The sequence below is a fragment of the Triturus cristatus genome, chromosome 3_2 (assembly GCF_964204655.1).
Source record: "Triturus cristatus chromosome 3_2, aTriCri1.1, whole genome shotgun sequence".
Lineage (NCBI taxonomy): Eukaryota > Metazoa > Chordata > Amphibia > Caudata > Salamandridae > Triturus > Triturus cristatus.
The window spans coordinates 574,600,582-574,624,418 of NC_140584.1; the positions used below are offsets into that span (position 1 = coordinate 574,600,582).

General features: G+C 45.4%; 1 protein-coding gene across 1 annotated transcript in view; it reads left to right on the forward strand.

Annotated features, from left to right (window-relative positions):
* Positions 1-23,837, forward strand: part of HMGCL (3-hydroxy-3-methylglutaryl-CoA lyase) — a 211,548-nt gene that overhangs the window by 70,712 nt on the left and 116,999 nt on the right. The gene's annotated exons all lie outside the window — the stretch shown is intronic.

Here is a 23,837-nt window from a genome sequence, read left to right on the forward strand (position 1 = left end):
GGAATCACATCACAGGATCATCAAGGCTCTCTCCTGGGAATGCTCTTCTTCTGAATGAATCTAAAACATGCTGCACTGCAATATTAAAAGCACTCGTCTTTCAGGTATCTGCAGCTGCGTGTGTGTTATGGCTAAATAGTGGGACGATCAACCTGTACCTCACAATATGCACCGTCTAGTGACCCAGACTGTTTCTTTACACAATGTACAGACCAAGGTCCCTGCTCACTGTTAAGGATGTTAACAACAGACAGTTATCATGTGAAGCAAAGCAGAGTAAGCATTTCTCAAATAATAACATGTAACTACAGTGCCGTGTGCAAAAGCAGCAAAAGCAGCAAAATGGCTTTCTAACATTTACGCGGTTGTGCTAACTTAGCATTGTACATAGGGAGATAGTAATCTTCACTGCACCCCCCCTTGATCGAACCACTAACCACTAGGAGCGCACTTGCATGAAGGCAGAGTTCAAGTTCGAAAGAACGGAACCAAGGGCCTGAATTGTGAGTCCATATAAGGTAAGCGGAAAGTTCGAAGAGAAAAAAGATTAAAAAAATAATAAATGAGTTGAGAAAAAATCATGAAAAAGCCATGAAACGATGTGAAAAAACTCAATCCATCAATGTATATGCGCAATAAGTTGCAACAGCTTCCAAGAGGAAATCATTGGAGCGGTCCGCAAAATTAACTGCCATCCAGTTCAGCAAGGGAAAGGAACACACGTGTTCCTCGACAACCGGAGCCTCTAGGACAACTGGTGTGAACTTCAAGATAGCTTCTTGCCAAGAATTCAGCTGCAGCCGTTCCGATGTCCCAATTCCCAAGGACTCCATGTGTGGCTGCGCAGGCCATAATCCTGACGCCAGAACAGTCCAACTCATGAGCCACTAAGGGGCTCATTAGCCGATCATAATCCGGGGCAGGAGAAACCAGGGTCGACAGACACAAATCCAGAGCCCATTGGAACGGACAATCTAGGCAATGAAAGACAGGCTGCACACAAGTAAAGTAGGAAAAGCGGAAGGACAATCCATAGGCTACGCTTAAAGTCGCCAGTGGCAAAGTGCCATAGTATTCAAGCATCCGGGTGCGAAGATGGAGCAGCCGAGGCATGCGGTCTTGCAACGCAAGTTGTGCATCCATAGCGTAGCACGCAGATCAGTAAAAGTACTCCAGCTACTAGGGCGAGGAGCAAAGGGAGACCTCCAAAGACGCTGGAAAAAATAGAATGAAAAAATGCCGGGATCACACCAAAAATAGTTTGAAAGGAGGTCACGAGGCCGGAGCCCACAATTTTAAAAAAATGAGCCAGGCCACTTGTTGACGAGGCATTAAAGATAGTCTGTATCAGGGCCCCAAAATGAAGGGGGAGATCAGTATTCAAAAGCGCCTGCACCTCGGTGCGCGTGTTTGCTATGTGAAGGACAAATGTTTCCCGGGATGAAGTCAACGCGACTTCTTTTTTAAATAATAGAGCCCTTATTCTGCTCATCTTGTTGAACTCTGCTTTCAAGGTTGGGATGGAAGGCCAGATGGATACACCGAGCCGTCCATGCGGGGGTGGGAATAGGACGTTATTGCAGCAGACTACTCTCTGTGATACGGTCACTATGTAGGGAATTCCCACTAACATCCCACAGCAAGCTTCATTATTCAACAGTAAATAACTACCATTAGCAAGAAGCGTAAAAGACGGTGTTATAACTGGCACCGGAATCCCTTTCAAAATGCAAGCTAAATTAGGAGCGTGCACATTACATGCACCATGTAATTGAATGTGCCTACACACCACAGAATGATCTGGGGTCGTAGTGCACTCTTCACCTTTTAAATAAACCTCCTTGCCATCCCTCACGCATCTGTACGTGAATGGGAGCGACCAAACTTCGTGCAGGAAGGCACTTCCTAGTTGTTCATACCTGCCTAGGGCATAATGTTTCATGCACGAACTGAACTTAAACAGGGGGAACGGTAACTGGATCAACCCGTGTACAAGCCACACAGCGGAGTTCAATTCAGCAATTGAGAAAGGCAAAGGCTCTAATTTTTCAATGTGCAGCAATGAATATGTAGCATCTTTCATGGACATGAACTGTTGTTTTGCAGTTAAATTAAAAGGAAGGAACAAAGATGAAGTATTCATATAATCCCAGGGGACTTTCCCAGCCTTTAATGTTTGCAAAGTCCATGCAAACTGCATAACAGAACGCAATTGATTTTGACCATGATACAATACAGACAAATCATCTTGCACAATGTCTACAACAGATGAAACAATATTATCTAATGTATATATTCTTGAAGACTAGGTGTTAATGCTATTATCAATTACAGCCAATACTTTTTCCATATTGGCTTGGTCAATTGCTCTTAATCTGGATGCAGCCTCAATTTGTGAAAGTTTCCAGATTTCGTTATAAACCGCATACACCCATCTCTTGGACCTGCCTACTACAGGACCCTTAACAAAATCATTCAAATCTATTTTGTCGTTTAGTTGCCATAAATGAAGTTTAACAGACGATAAGGTGGAATGTTGCAGCCATGACTGGCATAACTTACCTACCGAGTAGGTAGTAACTGTGTGAGAAGATTCAAAACGGGGGTCCACTCGAACCTGAGTATACCCCGGAGTTCAATCCAGAAACCTATGTTGACATGAATCCGAGCTCGTTTGCCATACTAACCACCCTTCAGGATCCAATGCAGAAATATTGAAGGTTGTGTTGGAAACATATGACTGCAACTTAGTAAGGGACAGATCTGTATGGTTAGCCCAATTAGGATAAGCACCCAGATCCGGGATAGAGGGAGATTTCAATTTTTGAGAGGTAGCCAATCCGAAGCAAGTGGTCTGAAAAATTGAGGAATTCAAAAATAACATATTGTTCGGAATGAGGTAGGCACGATGCAAAGCTTCTGTCCCTTGTACCTGCCACGGTTTAGAACCCCAAACCGATTTAAGATCGATAGTAGCTTTCCATAGGTCATAACCTCCGATAGCCAATTCGTCCATAAAGGACTTAGAATACAACAATTTGGTGTGTGTCAGTCTTACTTTGGAAGCAGACTCAGGGGCAACCTTAAAATAAAAGGAGGCCGGGTTAGAACACACTAAAATCCGAAAAGTATGTGAACTTGTTCACCAACATAGTGGAGCTTCCAGGCATAGGGGCTGGACAATGTTCCCATTGTGTAAAATGTACAAAATTTCTAAACGTATTTGCTCTGTGTAGAAAATGCGTGCCATAATGTTGATAGCAAAATTGCTCATCATAATTTGCAGTATCTAAATACAAATCTTCAGCATCAAATGCAGCATAATATTTTAAATCAGAAAACAGTGCTTCTATGGCTTGTACATCCCAATCATCCGATTGGATGTTCTGTTTAACTACATCACCCATAGAAACACAAAATACATTTGGCACATTGATTACTTCAGTGGGGCCATGAATTTGGAATTTGACAGCATCCCAAGCAATCCCATCACGCACACGCCAGGCAGTAATGTTCACAAAAGTCTGGTCCCTCTTCATAATGTGCGATGAGGAGTGAGGGGCTAAAGTTCCATCAATTAATCCAATTGTAGATCTTTCATTCTGGTAGTGTCCATTGATAAGTCTAATAAACACTACCACAAAGCCAATGGACATAAACAAAAAGATACATGTGAGCACCAGCCAAATGTAAATCCAAGGAGGAATTAAAAAATGTCTTTTGAACCAGGCAACAAAAATAGAAACTTTGGACAGGGCACTGGAAGTCATTGAATTAGTGTCAAACAAATCATGTGACTGGTTAATTGCGGTGGATTGCAAAAGAGGCACCGGGACATCCGCAGGATAAGTGTACTCAGGATCTTCAGGTAGACCACCAGACGATGGCGGCAATAAAGGACCAGTAACTGTATGCATCTCGACGGCAACATCAGGCAAGGTGTTAGAAGCCGGGGCCACAACAGAATTTCGCAGTATCGAAGGGCAAGAAATCGCTGGTGTCATACTAAGAAGTATCGGCCACTCGCTGTAGCTTGACATTGTCAATAGAGATGTACCTGTTATCCTTGCGACCAGGAAGTGGAGGTAAAATGACTGTACGTGTACCCTGTACTCCAAGCACCGGAACTGGGGCACGATATGAGGGGCCGAACTCTTTTTTGTTCTCCACCTTCTCTCGGACCAGGTCACCAAATCGAGGTAGCCAGCCGACTTCCGGAACCTGAAGCTCTGCGTCCGGTGAGGAGGGTACGTGTTCTTTTGCTAGAGTGTCTCTGGCTTCTTGAAGATTCTGCAATACAGCACAGTGATCATCTAGGTCAAAGGGAGCGGCAGCCGCCGCCATGTCTAGACCGTCAAGGTCTGGGACAAAACATTTGAATACCAAAGAGCATCATGTATGGGGTCCGCCCACCCAGAGACCTTCTAGGGAGAATATTAAGTGCACGTTGCACATCATACAAGTGGGCCAGCCAGTTCCGGCCAGTACCTAAAACCCTGGCTGTCAAAGATTGCTTTAAGTCACGGTTCATTCGCTCCACAACACTATTGCCCTCAGGCCGGTATGGAGACGAAAATTTGACTTGGACCCCCAAACTTTTCATTGCTTCTTTGTACGCCTTTGAGGCGAACGCAGGGCCCTGATCAGAATGAAAGGTACCACATGCAAAACTTCCAACAAAGACACGCAAATCCTTGATGACAGTACGGGCATCAGCACTCCTTTGTGGCCACACCCACAGAAAACGTGTGCACGAATCCACTGCAACCAAGATGTACTTGTACGCAGTATCAGAGGTAAAAGGACCGCAGTGATCTAAGTAAACGCAACCAAGTGGTTTATTAGATATGTACAACTGAGTTTGTGGTGGGCGCGCCGCAGATGAAGGCTTTATCTGCTGACAAATGTCACAATTAAGTACATAGGCGCGGGTTTGTTTGTATAACCCAAACCACCAGTAACGTTGTTGTAGCAAAGATAGAGTAGCCGCAACGCCGGCATGTGCGGACGCCATGCCCTCGTGTGCTGCTAATATCAAAGATGGTCTGCAGTCCGCGTTGGGAATCAATCTGTCACCAACGTCGTTAATCCTCACTAACGGGACGTTATCAGGACTTAAGCGATAATGGTAACGAGAAGGGAAACCTCTCGGGAATATCGTTCCCTTCTCAGTAGCAGCAATAGCGGCCAAGATGTCATCATCGATCTTACTTTTGGATCTTGTAACTGCTGCCACTAAGTATGTCGCCACTGCGGTTTTTGCTGCCTCATCAGCTAAGCTGTTTCCGACAGCATGGACGCCAATTCGTTGGTGACCAAGAGTGTGAATAACATTCACGAGAGGCAGACCTTCTTTAAGTTCTGCCACTCGAACCCAAAGCGTTTTATGCTTTATTGTGCTACCTTTGGAATCACGATATTCATTTTGACTCCAGAAGTATAAATTATTGTTGTAAGCTTGTACACAATAGAACGAGTCACTCACTATAAGAGTAGTGACCCGAGAATCAGCAAACTCCAGTGCAAGCACCAGAGCACGAAGCTCCGCCAATTGAGCGGTACAATCACCCAATGACTGCGTATGCACGACATCGGACTGGAACTCACCGTTCACGAAAGTACCGACAACAATAGCGCAAGCCGCTGAGTAGGCATGCCTCGATCCAGTAGCCGGTTGCGCAGAACCGTCAGTGTAAATGACACAATGGTAATCCTCGAGCGGGCGCAAAGACAGGGGAGCTGGATGAACAAATTCATACTGTAAGAACTCCTGAGTCTGTAATGCCGCGTCAAAGATATATGTGACGTCAGGCGATGTCAAGGAAGTAGCCCATTGTATCCACCTTGGATGCAAAGCTTTAGAATTTGATACACTAGCTTTTGTCACCGCCTCAAGGGCAGGATACGGTGTTACCACCAACATGCGTTTACCCTGTGATAGCACTCGTTCTTTCAGAATCGCCATTTGCACAGCTGTCAGAACTTTCTCGACAGCAGAAAAACGCAGTTCAGCTGAAGTGTACAGTTGTGATTTTTAAGCAATGGGGACGGTGTCGCCCTCATTGAACGTTAAGTACGTGAAACCCACTGCTCCCGGCACAATTCTAATGACCAGATTAGTGTGGTTATCACGTGTCAGTAAGTATTTTGAAGCAAGAAGATCATCTTGCAATGACTGCAAAATAGCTGAATGCTCTGGCAGCCAACAAAATTTGGTGAAAGTAGGTTGTACCAAGGCGTAAAGTGGCTTGATACGCTGGGCATAATCAGGAATGTAAGTTCGACCGAAATTCAGAAAACCCAGCAAGGATTGTAATTTCTTCAGTGATGTAGGAGCACGGAGGCATGCACATTTCTCTAGGAAGTGCGGAGCTAACCCACGACCTTCGTTGTTGAGTTTGTACCCCAAGAACAACACTGTGTATTCTGCAATGTGTGACTTCGCAAAGTTAAATTTGTAACCGTAGTCTGCAAACAAAACAGTTATGCGATCCACACGACTCAGATGCGGCATCAACTCGTCATCTGTGAGATAAATATCATCCACATACGAGTACGCATCAGGGTCTATCGTCTCTAACAGAGAGACAACACGAGCGGCAAAGACGCCAGGGCTGTTTTTATAGCCCATTGGCAATCTTTTGAACTGCTTTTGTTTGCCACCTGAGGTAAACGCCGTCCACTCACTACTGAGAGAGGACAGGTTATGGCTATAAAAGCCATTGGAAATGTCAAGTGTCGTTTTAAATCGTTTTCTCACGAGACTATCGACGAGAGCCGAACTGTGAGTATTCTGTACCGCGCATGTACGGCAATTGGAGTTAAGATGCCGATAATCCAAAACTAGGTGGTACGACCCGTCAGGCTTCGTCACAGTGAATAAAGGGTTATTCATTGGGGACACACATGTTTCGATTACTCCTTGATATTCCAATTGTTCAAGGATAGCCGCGACGTGAGGTCTTGCTTCGCGACGCATGGGGTATTGGGGTTATGGCTGGGGCGTGGACCGCAACGGAACCTCATGGCTGGGAGACAATTTATCCCATCCAACCTGATTGCGATACAACGCAGGTGCAAGCACCTGAGCCCACTCCCCGACGAACTTATTTGCTTGGACCTTTGGCACTGTGTGCGCAAAGGACGAGAGGATTACCTCCTCCCCTCTTGGAGCTTCTAATACGAAAGCCGGGGGCCAATCAGCCTCCACCAATAGAATATCATAGGAAGTGGTCAGATTGTCCCAAAAAACCCCTTTAATTTTACGTTGTATGTCACCTTCAATACAAAGGACTATATCATATAGCCTATCAGGGGGAGCTACGCGAGTGTCAGCAGTTTCAATATTTACAAATGTATTAGTTGCTGTCGCCACCAGAAATGGACGCAGTGCTTGTCGCACTACTGTAACTTCCGCCGCGCTGTCTAGCAGCGTTAGCGCCCATGTCAGGTTCAGAAGTTGCGTCCGTACCATCTGAGGCATACCTCGCTGTTAGAGCAGCCACTTTCTTCTTTTGAAACGGGGGTCTTTGACGTACAGACTCGTCTTGCTTGCCTTTGTCGTCAGTCTGACGGGGTTGCTCACGACCTTGGGCACCCCTTCCTTTCCCACGGTCTCCGCCACTGGAGTATGAAGTCGATGTTTCCTGTGAAGAACGAGGAGAGCGTTGTTCAGAAACCTGAAATCTATCAGGAGACTTAATACGAGATCGATCGCGCAGATCATATGCGCATTCGCTAGACGACTGAACGGGTGAGGCAGGACGAGACTCCTGTTTCTGTTGCTGCTTCCCCTGTTTTTTAGCTCGCCAACTTTGCTTTGGAAAATTGGGCTTTTCGTCTTTAGTAGACAAACTCACCTTAGTGTGCTGCACTACATCAGGAATGATTACGGTGGATTTTACGCCCAAGGCGCTGCGACTCACCATTCTGTAGGCTTTCGCAATTATTTTTGCGAATTCCCTGGGCCGGTCGGCCACATCCACGAGCTCCAGCATATTTGCTACTTGGAACTGCATGGCATCTCCTTTGAGGTTGCCCATTACCATGGAACTCACCACATCGAAGCTGTCGACCAGCCGCATTCCCAATTCAATAGCCGCCTCCACACCATGATTCTCCTGACCCTTCTTGATGACGGAGGGTTGTACAGACATAGACGGAGTGCCATAGCACTTCGAATAGGTCGCAGCAAAGACCTTGCCCCAATTGTCACAATCGACAATATCTGGGACCAGGTCTTTTGGCAAAGTAATGGTGAGTATCCTGTGTTTTTCCACAGGAGTGGTGTGCGGAAAAACCGCTTCCAGTTGATCAAATTTCTCAGCAAGCCTGTAATGGAACTCATCCCTACTCTGGGGGCGCTTGCCCACAACCGAATTTACCATAACAGGACTAATGACCACTGCGTGGTGGTCAGTCGTGTGACCCGCAACTGCAGGAGCCCCCGCCTGCACGTTGCGTGATACGTACTGCACCAAAGCCCTATGGACTGTAATCAGGGCTGTGTGAAGTACTCGTAACTCAACCACCCCTACCGTCAAGTAGCGGGGATGAGGTGTAAAGCCGGCTAGCACCGGCCAAGTGGCCCCTGCAATAGACAGAGGGCCCATTCTCGCCGATGCAACCGCATGGGGAAGGGCGCCATTAAACCAAATGGTATGCTGCCAGGCAGTAAGAGGAATTTCCAGTGTCCTATATGGGGCATAGACCGCAGGGACCTGTGTGGCAGTATAGGTGTGGAACGTATCATCGTCTGCATCCACTGCCGGAAAAGTCACCCACGAGTAAAACAACTCATACGGGTAGGCTGCATCAGCACATACCACAAAAATGACAGTCATCCCATCATCAGGCACCCCAAACGTCGTCAAATGACGGCGCAGAGGGGTCCGACTATGTGCGGCTATATCGACCGCCATTAGGACACTAAAGAGAAACTACGATATGTACAGTAGCACTGGGGTTCAGAAAAAATAACCTTTTTAATGATCAAGCTTGAAAGAACCTATTAGTCGAAACCTAGGTAGGTTAACCCGTCATTCCCGTTATCCGGAAACTAGAGTGAGGGGGTTGTGGACTAATATAAGCACTACTAAGGCGTTTTCAAATCAAAAGACCAAATGTTAGGTGCGCCATGTTGCACGGATTGCTTATGCGCAGAACTATGCGCAGGAACCCAGGACCTCAGTGAATTGTGGTGTACCAAAAACTCACCTCAGAACCCAGAACCCCTATCCGGCCAGCATCAGTGTCCCATTCGTTATCCGAGATCTAGCTCGGCGGTCCCATAGTATAGACAACCCAGAACAAGCGACTTAGAATATTTCTCAGGAGTGGTGGGGATCAGAAATACCTTTTCGTAATTATTCTTACATCAGTCCACAACAGAATAAACAGAGACGCGGTAAAAGTTTAAAGAGTTTATTTTATAAACCTCGCATTCTAAGATGCAGTACTTTGGCTAACATAAGCAGACAAATGGTCAAGATCAGAACCATCAGCATTGTTACAATACCATAGAAAATGAAAGGAACAATCATAATAAAATGACAGTGGCAATCGGCCACCTTCCTTTCTCTAGCAAACTAATATTATTATTCTGCTAATAAAAGGTCTCTATGATTGTTTGGGGAACCCCATACCGTAAGGATCAGCTTAGTGGAATCACATCACAGGATCATCAAGGCTCTCTCCTGGGAATGCTCTTCTTCTGAATGAATCTAAAACATGCTGCACTGCAATATTAAAAGCACTCGTCTTTCAGGTATCTGCAGCTGCGTGTGTGTTATGGCTAAATAGTGGGACGATCAACCTGTACCTCACAACATGCACCGTCTAGTGACCCAGACTGTTTCTTTACACAATGTACAGACCAAGGTCGCTGCTCACTGTTAAGGATGTTAACAACAGACAGTTCTCATGTGAAGCAAAGCCGAGTAAGCATTTCTCAAATAATAACATGTAACTACAGTGTCGTGTGCAAAAGCAGCAAAATGGCTTTCTAACATTTACGCGGTTGTGCTAACTTCGCATTGTACATAGGGAGATAGTAATCTTCACTACAGCTCCACCTTGGTGAGACATACTAGTGTTGTGCAGTGTTGTACTACCTACACTAGTTGAGGCCTACTGGACCTAGCTTGAGCTGTAGCAAGGGTGTGCTTATCCCTTCACAAACAGCTCTAAGTTCAGTAGAACTTATTGATACTAGCTTCACTTTTATATGTACCTTGAGTACCTTTAGTGGTTTTCAGTTAGTAGTTCAAATAGAGATTTTCTGGTAAAACAATGGCAAGCTGGAATCCCACACGCTGCCCACCAATGTGAGAAGTTGGCCTGGCATATGCTGGTCACTAGTTATAGTGGCCACCTTGCACCAGTCCAATTCGACTCTTGGTAGATAGGTTTAAGACAACCTTTTAAAGAAAGCTATCCTAGTGGTAGCTGTGGAGAGCAGCCTTCAGGCTAAGTCTCTGAGGAATGTAAAGCAGCTTGTTTTACCTTATAATCTCTTGAATTACCAAATGAAAAGGACACCACACAGGTATATATATCAAATATATATGTATTTATTCTTAGATACACTCTACTAATCTCTTTATGAAATTAGAACCCAGATACACATTCAAATGTCAACACTTCTCAATAAATTAAGCACAAATATGGCTGTAGCCCTAGGGGCGTACCAGACCATATACTAAGAAAATGGTTTAACAAACTCGTCTTGCAAAATGAAAAGGCCTAGGGCCTTGGGAATCGCTGGGGCTTCACTTCCGCAGTGTTAGCAGGTAAGTAACCAGCCCACGGGAGACGCGTGCAGTGTCTAAACACAGCCGCGGGTTTCCTATTGGTTTCAATGGCACAAGTCACGGTTTGTAATTTAAAGTTTTAGGGCACTTCGGAGAAGTCAACAAGCAAGCCACTTACAGGGTAAGTATTTCGAGGGGCAACACACACTTGGGCACCGGAGTGCACGAGTTACCTCACCCACGGAAGCCGGGTGCATAGGTGTCTTTTGGTGTCGGGTCGCAATGCTGTTTTCAATGGGGACCAATGAAGACTTGCTGCTTGTGACGACTGGAGAGGTGTCCGCTGGAATCCGAAGATGGATTGAAGTTGAAGAGGACCTGAAAATTGAGGGGACAGAGTTCAAAGTCACTTGCCAGTGACCGGTGGCCAGCAGGATGGATGACCATTGATGTCGCGTCGCTTCAGGTCGTCGATGGTGATTTGTCTCTTTGCTCTTGAAGTTGAAGTCGTTGAGAAAGTCTTCGGGTGAGTCACTAGCCAACTGGCAAGCAACCGCGAAGACGCCTTTGCAGGAAAAGTTCCACAGGAGCCCACGGTCACTCGGGACGGGGTAGGCCGCTGATTTTCAGTACCAGACCTGCTAGGGACTTGGACTACAGATGGTCCAAAGCACAAGTTCGTAGAACGTTGTTTAGGGTTTGCACTCGAAATCAGTGCACGGTTCCCTGGTATTGCTGTTCCTCGTCACTCGTGGGGTCCAGACGCCACAGCTTCGCTGGGGACTCAAAATGGCCGTCGAGAGGTCAGGAAATCCGCTTCAGGGGACGCAGGGACTTCGGACTCCGGCGGGAGCGGTGAAGTTTGCAAGCGTTGATCAAGTTACTGGTGCCTGCCAAGCAGGGGAGTCACTCCTTGACTCCAAGGGAGATTCTTCAGTCTTCCAGAGATAGTGGAACGTCGAAGGGCCAGGATTCTTCTTTGTAGAGCGTCGTCCAGGTGTAATCTGAATTGCATTGGCAATGCTTGGTATCTTATAGTGAAGATAGGGGAGGGACTAGCTCTATGACCACTCCTCTAGGAGGGTCAGGGTAGTGGGTGGTTACACCCACTTCCCTTTGTCCAGTTTCGTGGGGGCAGGTAGCCCCTGAACCGGTTTGAGCTGGCATATGCACAGAGGAGCCTACTGCTCCCCCAGTGCAGGACTTCAAAGGCACTCTAAGAGTGCACCCACCCAGCTCCAATACACTAAATCCTGTCTGGGAGGTGGTAACACCTCCCTGTGACAGGATACCCTTTGTTGGACTTCCTCCACTGCGAGTTTCGGTCAGCAGCAGGAGGACAGCCCGGTGTCTGTGCTGGTGGCATCCATTTTGTGATGCCAGGGCTCTAGAAGATTTCTACCGTGTAGTACAGTGGGTACATGTCGTTCCCTCTAGAAGGGTGGGATCCTACTCCCACACCAGTTACTGGTGTGGGGGTAGGTTCCAAGTTGTTTGACACCAAATACGACATGTTTTGATGCATTCCAAAGTTAGCATTTACCGCGAGGTTATAATGCACTTAAGAGTATATGGTTTAACCGCATCCACAAACAGCAGTAGAGAATAGACTCTGCTAGCTGCAGAGGGGTCCTGCTCAGGCAGACGCACCCCCTCACATAGTAAACCAAGCACCCTGCCCTCAGGATTGTTAGGGCCTGCTAGAGGGGTGACTGATAGGTTTATATGTGTGTATGGTGAGATATAGGAACCTATACCTCGGTGAGGAGTGCTACCACTACCTCACACAGGCTGCAGTAGCAGGCCTGTGGTGTCAGATTGTGAATGCTTCCCAGGGGTGGCATAATACATGCTGCAGCCCCTGGTAGGCCTGTGAAGTACCAATGCCCTAGGTACCATATACTAGGGGCTCATAAGGTACCACAGTATCCAATCACTAGTGCATCTAATATGCACACCATGCTGTTTTAGAGAGATCAGTGAGACTGGGGCCCTGATTAGCAGCCAGACTATAGTCAGAAACCAGTGTATACATCAGAAAAAAAGTGGGGGCAAAATAAGTGCAGATCCTACTCTCCTACAGTGATGTAAAGTGCTCTGACATCCTACAGTGGTATGAGAGATGCTATAAAAAAAAAATACATGTGACAGAGGGGCTATGGAGAGATACAGGCAATGTTGGAGGGTGATAGTAGGCGAATCATTGAAGAACCCCAAAAAAGATGGTCGTATCTTGGTGCATAGTAAGGTCCGCCACTTCAGAAACGCAGGGTTGCACCATATTTACAAGAATATGGTGTAGCCATGTGTTTCCCCTGCGTTGGAGCTACTCTTAACAGTGTAGCGCCAATGCAGGCACCCTTGCACCATAGTGCAAGGGTGTCTGCATGCAGGGGAAGATTGTTTATGTACAGGAAGGGCCCCCTTCCTGCACATAAACAATCTTGAAATGCTGTTTTGTCACTTCTATGTGTGTGGAAGTTACAAAGTGTAATTTTTAAAAAAGATTATTTAAGTGCAGGAACGGTCACCTTCCTGAACATAAACAATCAAAGGCGTTTTGCCTAAACGAGGAGAAATAAAGCATTTCTCCTTGTTTCGTCAAGTTAAGACCAGGTTTTCCCTGGTCTTATTTTTGACTCTGCCTCCCATTTAAGCTGCCCTTGTAAATAGGGGGCAGTGTCAAAATCAATGGGTGTTGCGGTGGAACGCCCACCGCAACACCCACTGCCCACCCCTTTCATTCGAAGCATTGGGTGAAAGGGGGTCTTATTTACAAGGCACTGTTAAGCCAAGTAATGGGCCAGTTGTATGACCTTTTTGCGGCCGCAAACGGGAGATCCTCCTGTTTGTGGCTGCAAAAAAGGGTAATAGCATGTACAAATGCTATTCTGCGAGTCAGTGACTCTCAAAATAGCATTTGCGACTTTCGCTATTAGGAAGGGGCGTTCCTTCCTAACAGTGACTCGATATGCTATGTACTGATGTTTTGTGGCCGCATTTGTGGCCGCAAAACACTCGCAGTCTACCACCTACTTCAAGTAGGTGGTAAACCACTCGCAAAGGAGAAGGGGTCTCCAGGGGACCGCTTTCTCTTTTTGAGTATGTGGGAAAATATTTTTTAAGAGCTGCCCTAAATAAAATTAAACTGAAAAGTTTCATTTTTCTTTTTTTAATGCATCTCGTTTTTCTTTAAGGAAAATGGGCTACATTTGAAAAAAAAACTGCTTTATTAAAAAAAGCAGTCACATACATGGTGGTCTCGTGACCCCAGCAGGCCACCATCCCTGTGAATGCTAGCCAGTCCTAAAGGGGTTGCAAATTGCGCCTGCTTCATTAATATTAATGAGGCATGCAATTTGTGACCCCATTAGGAATCGCAAACAGTGTCTGAGACACTGTTTTGCATTCCAATTAGCGAGTCGCAAATGCGAAGCAATTTGTGACTCGCTAATTGACGGGTCGCACATCTGGCCCTAAGTGGCTTAACGCTGCCTTGTAAATAAGGCGAAGCCCCTATCGCCACAGGAATGTTGCAAAAAGTGTTAGTCCCATGGTGATAGGGGCTTGTAAATATGCCCCTAAAAACCTTAGTAATTCAATTATTTGTTTTCTGTGCACACATGTGTTTATTTTTTCCGAATTACTGTTTTAATGTTTCAAATTTAAATCCTACAAATTGCTTGTGCGTCCCCGGCTTCCAGTGGTGACTCAATGGGGGTCCTCTGGAGTCAAAAGTTTGGCATCCACTGGTCTAGAGCATTATAATTGGCTCAAGTAGAATATTTAAGTCACTAGACCTGCAAGTCCAGTAACATTTTTTTGATTTTTCGAGCCCTGTTTCACAAACAAGTGTGGAATATTCCAACCATTGCTGACACAATTTACCCACTGAATATGCAGTAACTGAATGGGAATGTGAGAAGCGGGGATCAGGTCTATTCTGCGTAAATCCTTTAGTGGTATTCAGAAAACGCAGTTTATATGCATTGGAGCACGTTGGCCACAATAACCATCCCAAGGGGTCAACATCAGACGAGTTGATGGTTCCATTTTGGAACATGGAAACTAAGTCCTCAATCGTGTAACTGGTATGTGTACGCTATGTATCCTACTCTGCCAACATTGGAATGGAGAGAATATTTCAGTTTTTGGCCGTTGCGAAACCAAAACAAGTAGTCTGTTGTACCGTGGCATTTAGAAATAAAATTTGAGTCGGTATCAGACATGCACGATGCAACGCTTCAGTGCCCTGTAACTGCCAATCTTTGATACCCCAAATGGATTTCAAATCAATTGTGTCTTTCCAATGTTCATAACCTTTTACTGATACATCATTCCAGAAGGACTTGGAATAAATCAATTTAGTGTGCGTCCACATAAATTTAGTCTGTGGTGGCATTTTCAATTTATAAAAGTAGGTTTGTGGGTCTGAAAGATTGTAACCGGAGAAATATATAAATTTACTCTGAGTCTTGAAACTCCCCTGTAATGGTGTCGAACAATGTTCTTACTGTGTAAAAATAAAAAATGGTCTTGGGGTGGTGGTTTTGTGTAAAAAATGATGGCCGTAATGTTGATAACAGAACAAATCTGCATAATTTGCCGAATTCAAATACAAATCTTCAGTGTCAAAAGCTGCATAATATTTTAAATCGGAAAACAATGAATGAACGGCCTGAACATCCCAGTCACCGTATGTCCGGTGAAACCACTTCTCCTAAAGAAACGCAGAACACGTATGGAATGTTTATAAGTTCGGTCGGGCCATGGATATCATATGCTACTTTATCCGAAGCGATGCCATCAGCAACAGGGAAAGCTGAAATGTTCTTGAGGACTTGATCTCTTTTCATTATATGTGATGATGTATGGGGAGCTAAAACTCCGTCAACCAAGTTCACAGCAGAGCATTCAGGCAAATAATGACCATTGATGAGCAGAAAAAACACTGTTACACTGATATTCCTCTTCATGTGGATTGGGTTTGTATGTACCATCCAGATGTATGTCCAGGGTGGGACCAGGTAAGTCTTTTTGAACCAGGAGATGAAAATGCTTGTATGTTTAGGGGCAGTTTCCACAGACGAGGACGAACAAGATGTATCGGACGAAAAGCGGTTATGGTCCATATAATAACGACTCGTCCCCAGCTGAAACAACGGGGGTTGTGCAGCATCAGATGGCTCATGTATGGTACTCTCATGAATGTCAATTATGACTTCAACTGGGGGAGAAGCATATTCGATGTCTGCATCGGTGGAAGTATAAGGTAAACTAGGTAACAAATCTATCGAAGTTCCCATCTCCCCTTCCATTACTTGGGGTTTCGTGAAAGAAGCTGAAGCCATTGGATTCAGTGAAAAATTTCGCAGAGGAATACTTGCAGGCATACTATTCAGTATCGGCCTAATGGTGTAGCATTTATTATTTATTTATTTAGGAGTTTTATGTAGCGCTGACCAGACCCGAAGGTATCGGAATGCTTTAAAACATTTGTCAAGTGACTGTCGAGTAACACACAGAGTTGTAACAGTAAACACAGTGTTTCGAGATGGGTCCTTGATCAGTATATGTCACGTAGCATTCAAATGCAAAGTAGTAGTAGTAGTCGTAAGGGGGGGTAGGGTGTGAGTCAAGAGGAATAGGCTGTAGGAATTTGTTCTTATCAAAGTGATTGGATCCTCAGTAGGGTGCGGTTCCGTTTTGTGGGTCTGTTGTCACTTTGTGAGCTCTCGATTAAGGAAGAGCACTTTGAGCTGGCTTTTGAATTTTTTAAAACGAAAGGTTAGTCCTGATGTGTACTGGGATGGCATTCCAAATTTTGGATGCATTTCCAGAGAAAGAGCGAGATAAGGTTTTTTGTTTGCGGATTTTCGGGAGGATAAGTAGAAGAGTGTTGGTGCTCCTGAGATTTCTTGTCTTCTATGCTTTCTTGAGTTTGGCGGCTAGATAGGAGGGTTTGCCAGTGTGCAGAGCTTTGTGGGTGAGACAGGAGGTTCTGAAGTTAGCGCGCATTTCTATTGGGAGCCAATTTAGCTCTTTGAGAGTGGGGGAGATGTGTTGGAATTTATTTACTCCGGTCACCATTCTGGCTGCTGTATTTAGAGTTGATCTGAGAGGAGCAAGGTGTGATTTTGCCGTGCCTGTGAGGGTGACGTTCCCGTAGTCTAATTTGGATAGCACGAGGGATTGCGTGGCTTGCTTAAGGTCTTCTGGAGGTATGAAGGGTTTGATTTTGTTAAGTAGTTTTAAGTTGAAGTTGCTGTGTTCTTGATGTGTTTGCTCATGTCCAGGTTAGGGTCCACGGTGATTCCCAGTGATTTCACAGAGTCTGCTGGGATGAGAGAGCAGTTAAGAGCGTCAATGGACTTTATCCATTCCATGATTCGGGGGGACTGCTCTGTTGGCTATCAGGAGGATTTCTGTTTTGTCTTGGTTAAGTTTCAGATGGTTTTGGGACAGCCATTTGTAGGTCTCGCTGAGCCAGCGCATGCGCTGCTCTGCGAGAAATTTAGTGAGTGGCTTTTGAAAGTGCTACCACAGGCCTCAAGCTTGCGTTCACGCGAGCAGCCGCCATGTGGGTTTCTGTCAAGGCTCATTAAGCCTTGCGTGCCTCTCTCCACCTTGCTTGCTTGCGCTTCAATTCCCTCCCTCCTCCCCCACCACAGATCGCGTCACTCTGCTGGCCTCCACTTCCCCCCAGCCCCCCGCCTCTCTATACTGCAGCATGCCACTCTCTCCTTTTCCCTGTTAAAGTATTTGCTTCTTCATTCTTCTTTCTATCTTTATTTCAGTTTTTTTCTTTCATACAGTTTCTCTCATACAGCTTTTCCTTCTCTCTAATAATTCACGGTCTTTCTCTTCCACAAATCGATAAACCAGTCAAATAGATACTGTTTTTCAAATTCATAAACATGATATTCATATCCGGTTCCATTAAACAACGCTGGGGGAAATTCTAATTTCATATTTTTTGAGATGTAAGCTTAACCCCTTCAGTGCCCATGACGAGATAGTCTCGTCATGGAGCGCGGTGGCGCTGTGCCCATGACGAGACTATCTCGTCATTAACCCCGCCCGCTAATGAAAGGCCCGGCACAGGGCGGGGAAAGGGCGGGGCACTGAAGTGGTTAAGAGCAAACGTGTTTAACTCACGTGCAGGAAAATTATACAGTTTCATCGATTTTCACTCCAAATATATTTCCCGTTTTTTGCCACTGACTCGAGTCCGTACTCCTTCCCACTACTCTCACCCATTTGTAGCAGCGTCGAAAGGCACTTTAGGAGCTGGAAGCTGCGCCAGGGGCTTGCAGCCAGAACATGATTCCCAGTGCCTTCCAATACAACGCTGCATTCCCAGCAGTGACACTGACCTTGTCCCAAAACGCTCGAGACATTTCAATCTCTCTGTTCACTGAGTCGACACGCTGCGCTTTGTGTTTAATGATGCACAGCATTTAATGCACTGGAGGGAAAGCTGCTCGGCGACAGCTTGAGGGCCACCGAGCTCAACAAACTCACTTTTTTTTTTAATTCAATATTTACATTTCATATAATTTGCAGTGTGTGCTGTGTGCACCTTTATTAAACACTGTAGGTAAAATAATTGCACATTTTCATAAAAGAGCGACAAGTGATTCGATAGAAACTTGCCTCCACGCCCCTCATATTATGATTTCCTATAGTGGCAGCTGAGACATTAGTCATCTTTCAAATCTTTGAATCTGACTGAATAGTCACATCTGAGAAGGGGACAGGCTTCTGTCCCAGGCCTTTGATGGCTTCAGATTACTGTTCAGAGGCTCGGAATATGCTTCATGCTAAGACTCTTATTTCTATAGAAAATGCCACGGTATCAACATTAAGCAATGCTGTTTAAAGATAGGCTTGTCACTTTAATTGATCTTGAGTCACTGCTTCCACTGTCAGAGCTGTCTGTCTACTTACCCATAATCCTCATCACTTTGATTGACTCTCAAAATCAGGGGGCTGGCCTGGCTTCGCCTTCCCGAATTCGTACCGGGAAATTGGAAGGGACACGTTCAGTGGCGCTAATCTTCATGGGAGATCGAAGCTTCAGACCAAGGGGCTTGGTTTCTTGAGAGCTAAACTGTGACCGTCAACCAGGATGCTGGTCCTGCACAATACTTTCTATAGTGAAGTATATGTTGTATTGATTTATCCAATTATCCGCCTCACACCCGACTGTTGGTGGTGCATGGTGCCCTTAGACGATTTCAAACTACCTGTCTCTTAAGGTTACCTTTTATCCTCTGAGTACGCTTTTGACCAATGGTGCCTTATGCAGGTGTTGCTTTACTCTGTCGTCATACACATCTTGTGTGCTTGTACGCTGGTTATTTGTAAACGCCCATTGGGCTCAAAGGGCTTCAGCCCCCCCCACCCCTCCCGTCCTGTGGCAGCCCGGGCTGAGTCAGCTTCCCAGGCGCACACACAGCCGCACCCGAGTACTTCACAGGTCTTTACGACCATTTTCCTGTTAATGATGCTTTGTTGTGTTTTTCATGCCTTCCTAGAGCCCCTCCATCCCCATTCGGCCTATTGCTGCGAGAATTAGCACCCCCCCGACATTTTTTCTTAGCTGCATTCTTCCCTTGGATCATGTTACTAATGACCGCGCAGTCGCTTGGCTTTCACTTTTGCGGTCGCGTTTTTTTTGTTTGTTTTTGTTTCTAAGTTTTAAGTTGCATTCCTAGTGGGCTATTTCAAGTTGCATATAACAGCGCCACCTACCGGCTGCATGTCTCTGGTCGCTCCTAGCTTATTCACTCACTCAAGGGCAACTTTCAGGAAACAACAGTGAATATAGTTGGAAAAAAGTGTCAGTTTTCAAGACTGTAATACACCTTTCGAGTCAACATTCCTTTAGAATATTCCTGCCAGGACTCCTTTCACAAGCTGGAAAGAGAAACTGACAGACCAAATCTACAACGAGGTGGAAGCTCAAATTACTTCTCCAGCTGGTAACAAGCACTTTAAGTTCTCTATTTTTATTTATTTGCCATGCAGCCTCTTGGATTTTGTCGGCATCTTCAGATGGAATTACACAGCGCAATTAAAATACTAGGAAATCTAGTTGTTTCTTATCTCTAACCACCTCTTTGTGCGCGCGTTTTGTATGCGCTCGTATATGGCAATTGTTAACACATAGTTGAAAATACAACCATGAGGACACACTCCTTGTTTGCTGGCTAAGCCTTCTTTCCTCATCTAACTCCTTACAGAACAAGCATTTGCAATGCAATAGGTCTCACATTTACGCAAGTTTGACCTATTGACATTGCAAATAACAATGCCTTTTATTTTTGTTTTTAAAACATAAATAAACAAGCCTTGGCATAGCCAATAGGTCTCGCCTTTGGGACCTTATAAGTGTATAGTTAACCAGCACAATATCCTTGGTGCAACAACATCAACTGTTGCATAGCTAAACACTTATAAGGTCCCAAAGGCGAGACCTATTGGCTATGCCAATGCTTGTTGGACTTCTATTAGGGTGTCATTGAGTCTTTGTATGTCTGCTATGGTTGAGGTTTCAAGGTAGATCTGGGTGTCATCTGCATAAAGGTGGAAGGGTATGTTGGCTTTTTTGAGGATGGTGGTGAGTGGCTCCATGTAAATGTTGAACAGTGCGGGAGAGAGAACTGAACCTTGGAGAACGCCTCTGTTTATGGGGTGTAGGTCAGACGTGAAGTTTCTGATTTTTATTCTTTGGGAGCAGTTTTGCAGGAAGGAGGTGAACCATTGTAGAACCACCCCTTCTGCTCCTACCCTTTCTCAGAGTACGTTAATGAGTAGTTTGTGGTCAACATTGTCGAAGGCCGCTGAAAGGTCCGGGAGTATGAGTAGGCAGTTGCGGTCTTTGTCAAGTGATTTGTGGACATCATCAATGACAGTCAGGATGGCTGTCTCTTTGCTTCATCCTTTTCTAAAGCCCAATTGGTGAGGGTCGAGGAGGTCGTTGTTGTCCATGTGATGGGTGAGTTGACGGAGAACACATTTTTCTAGTATTTTGGCTAAGAATGGGAGATTGGCGACAGGCCTGAAGTTGTTGCGATCGTTTGGGACAGCGGCTGTTTTTTTCAGTAAGGGTGTTACTTGACCGATTTTGAGGCAGTCAGGCATGATTCCAGTTTTCAGGGAGCTGTTTATAATCTTTGACCAGAGTGGGGTTAGGGAGAGTTTGATTTTTTAGCCAGTTGGGCAGGGAGGGGGTCTTCAACGTGTGGAGAGGGTTTGGATTCGGTGGTTAATTCAATAATTTCAGCTTTGGTGATGGGTTCGAAGGTTTCCCAGTTGTTTGCGGATTGACTGAGTGGGTTCATGTCCCCCCTTCATTGGGGGGTTGGAGGCGATCGTTTAGAGAGAGCTCCATCTTTAATATTTTTTCATCAAAGAAATTGGCAAATTTGTCACATATGTCTTTGGAGGTCGGAAATGCAGAGGGTGGTGGTTTGGATGTTTGCTGCCTAATGATATTGAAGAGTTCATTGGGGCTATTTTTGGCATTATTTAGAGCACCGCAGAAGAAGGTGGATTTTTCATTTTTGATGTTGTTTTTATAATTGCTACGTTCCTTTTTGAGTTGATCGAGGTGGGATGTCGAGGGGTTGTTGCGCCAAAGTCTTTCTGCGGCTCTTAGTTTTCTTCTTTCCGAGTTTAGGTCACTGTTAAACCACGATCTCAATGGAATGTTCTTGTGTTTTTTTTGTTTTAAGGGAGCTATTTGCTCCATCATGGCGGTCATAAACGCATTGTACTGTGGCTTAAGTTCTGTTGTGGACCTGCCGCATGTGATGGCGGGGAGTGTACTTAACCTTTCTTCTAGTTCTTTGAGGGGAATCTGGCTCAGGTTTCTTGTCCAGTGAAAGTGATCATTTGTGTAAGGCAGTTACTGGGTCTTTTGATTAATATGGAAAAGAATGATATGGTGGTCTGACCAGTCAACAGGTAGGGTACAGTCTAATGGTGATTGAGTCTTCGTGAGCTATAATGGCGTCTAGGATTGAGCCTTTGTTGTGGGTTTGTTCGGTGCAGTGTTGGGTCAGATTGTTATTGTGAAGGAGCTCTTTAAAGATCAGCGGGTTGTGAAGGTTTAGGTCTCCTAGTATTAGGTTGTTCGCTTCTGAGAGTGAGCAGTGACATGTTCCATAGAAATGTAACGATTCTCCTTACGACCAGGCAAAGGAGGCAGGATCATTGTACGGGTGCCTTTCAACCCAAGGACTCTGACCGGTGCACGGTAAGATGGACCAAATTCTCTTTTGTTCGCCACTTTCTCTTGTACCAGATCTCTGACTTTAGAAAGCCAGCCAGAAATAGGAATTAGCACTGCTGGATTCATGGAAGTATGCAAATGTGCTTTTTGTAGATCCTGTAACACAGCACAATAAATATCTACGTCAAAAGTTGCGGCAGCCGCCACAACGTCTAGACCATCAAGGTCTGGTACAATCATTTTCATGCCAAAGAGAATTTCGTATGGGGTCCACCCACCCAGAGATCTTCATGGGAGATTATTTAGTGCACTTTGCACTCCATAGAGATGAGTCAGCCAACCCTTTCCAGTACCTAAGGCTTTAGCTGTCAAAGGCTGCTTTAAGTCACGGTTCATTCGCTCCACAACTGAATGGCCCTCAGGGCGGTATGGAGACGAATATTGCACCTGCACCCTCAGTGACTTCATCGAATCCCGGTAAGCCTTAGAGGCAAACGCAGGATCTTGGTCAGGATGGAAGGTGGCACAGGCAAACGTCCCGACAAAGACACGCAAATTTTTTATGACCGTTCGAGTGTCAGCACTACGTTGCGGCCAAACCCAAAGGAATCTAGTGCACGAATCCACTGCTACCAAGATATATTTGAAAGCAGTGTCAGAAGTCAAAGGACCTCAGTGATCAAGATCGATGCAACCAAACGGTTGATTTGAAATGTAAAGTTGAGTATGTGGTGGACAGGCAACAGTAGAAGGCTTAATCTGTTGACAAACGTCACAAGAAAGAACATATTTGCGCGTCTGCGGATATAAACCATGCCACCAGAAACGTTGCTGTAAAAGAGACCCTGTCGCTGTCACTCCGGCATGCGCAGAGGCTATGACTTCATGACCGGCAATGATCAAAGAAAGCCTGCGGTCCTCGTTGGGAATCATCCGATCCCCAACGGATGATATAGTTGCAAATGGGACTTGATCAGAAGACATGTGGTATGAACAACTTGAAGGAAAACCTTAGGGAAGTGCTGCTCCCTCCCTCGTCACAGCAATAGCCGCCAGAATATCATAATCCATTTTAGTCATGAACCTAGTGACTGCTGCTACTGAACATGTGGCTACTGCAGATTTGGCTGCTTCATCAGCCCACACGCTGATTGCCCAAAGTATGGATTACATGTGTGGCAAATGATCCTTAAGAGCGGTCACCCCAAAACAAAGTGTTTTATCCTTAATCGCGCTACCTTTAGAATCACGAAAATGATTTTGTGTCCAAAAGAACAATTTGTCATCGAAGGATTGTGCACAGTAAAAAGAATCACATACTATAAGCGTAGGAACCTCTGGATCAGCAAATTCAAGAGCCAAAACCAAAGCACGTAGCTCTGCCAATTGAGCCGTGCAATCACCAAGAGACTGTGAGTGCACCAAGGAGGACTTAAAATCCCCATCAACAATCTCCCCTGCCACAATTGCACAGGCTGCCGGTTAAGCATGTTTAGAACCTACTGCCAGTTGCGCAGAACCGTCAGCGTAAATAATACATTTGTATTGATCCAGAGGAAGCAAAGACAAAGGAGGAGGATGTACATATTCATATTATAAAATCTCCTGTGTCTGTAGAGAGGGATCAAAGATAAAGTTGACATCAGCCGATGTCAAAGAACTAGCCCATTGTATCCAAAGCAGATGCAAGGCTTTGGAATTCGAAACACTGGCCTTTGTAACTGCTTCTAAAGCAGGTACGGGCGAAACCATAAAAATATGTTTACCCTGAGCCTGAGCACGTTCTTTCAGAATCACCATCTGGACATCCGTCAAATTCTTTTCTGGAGAAGAGAAACGCATCT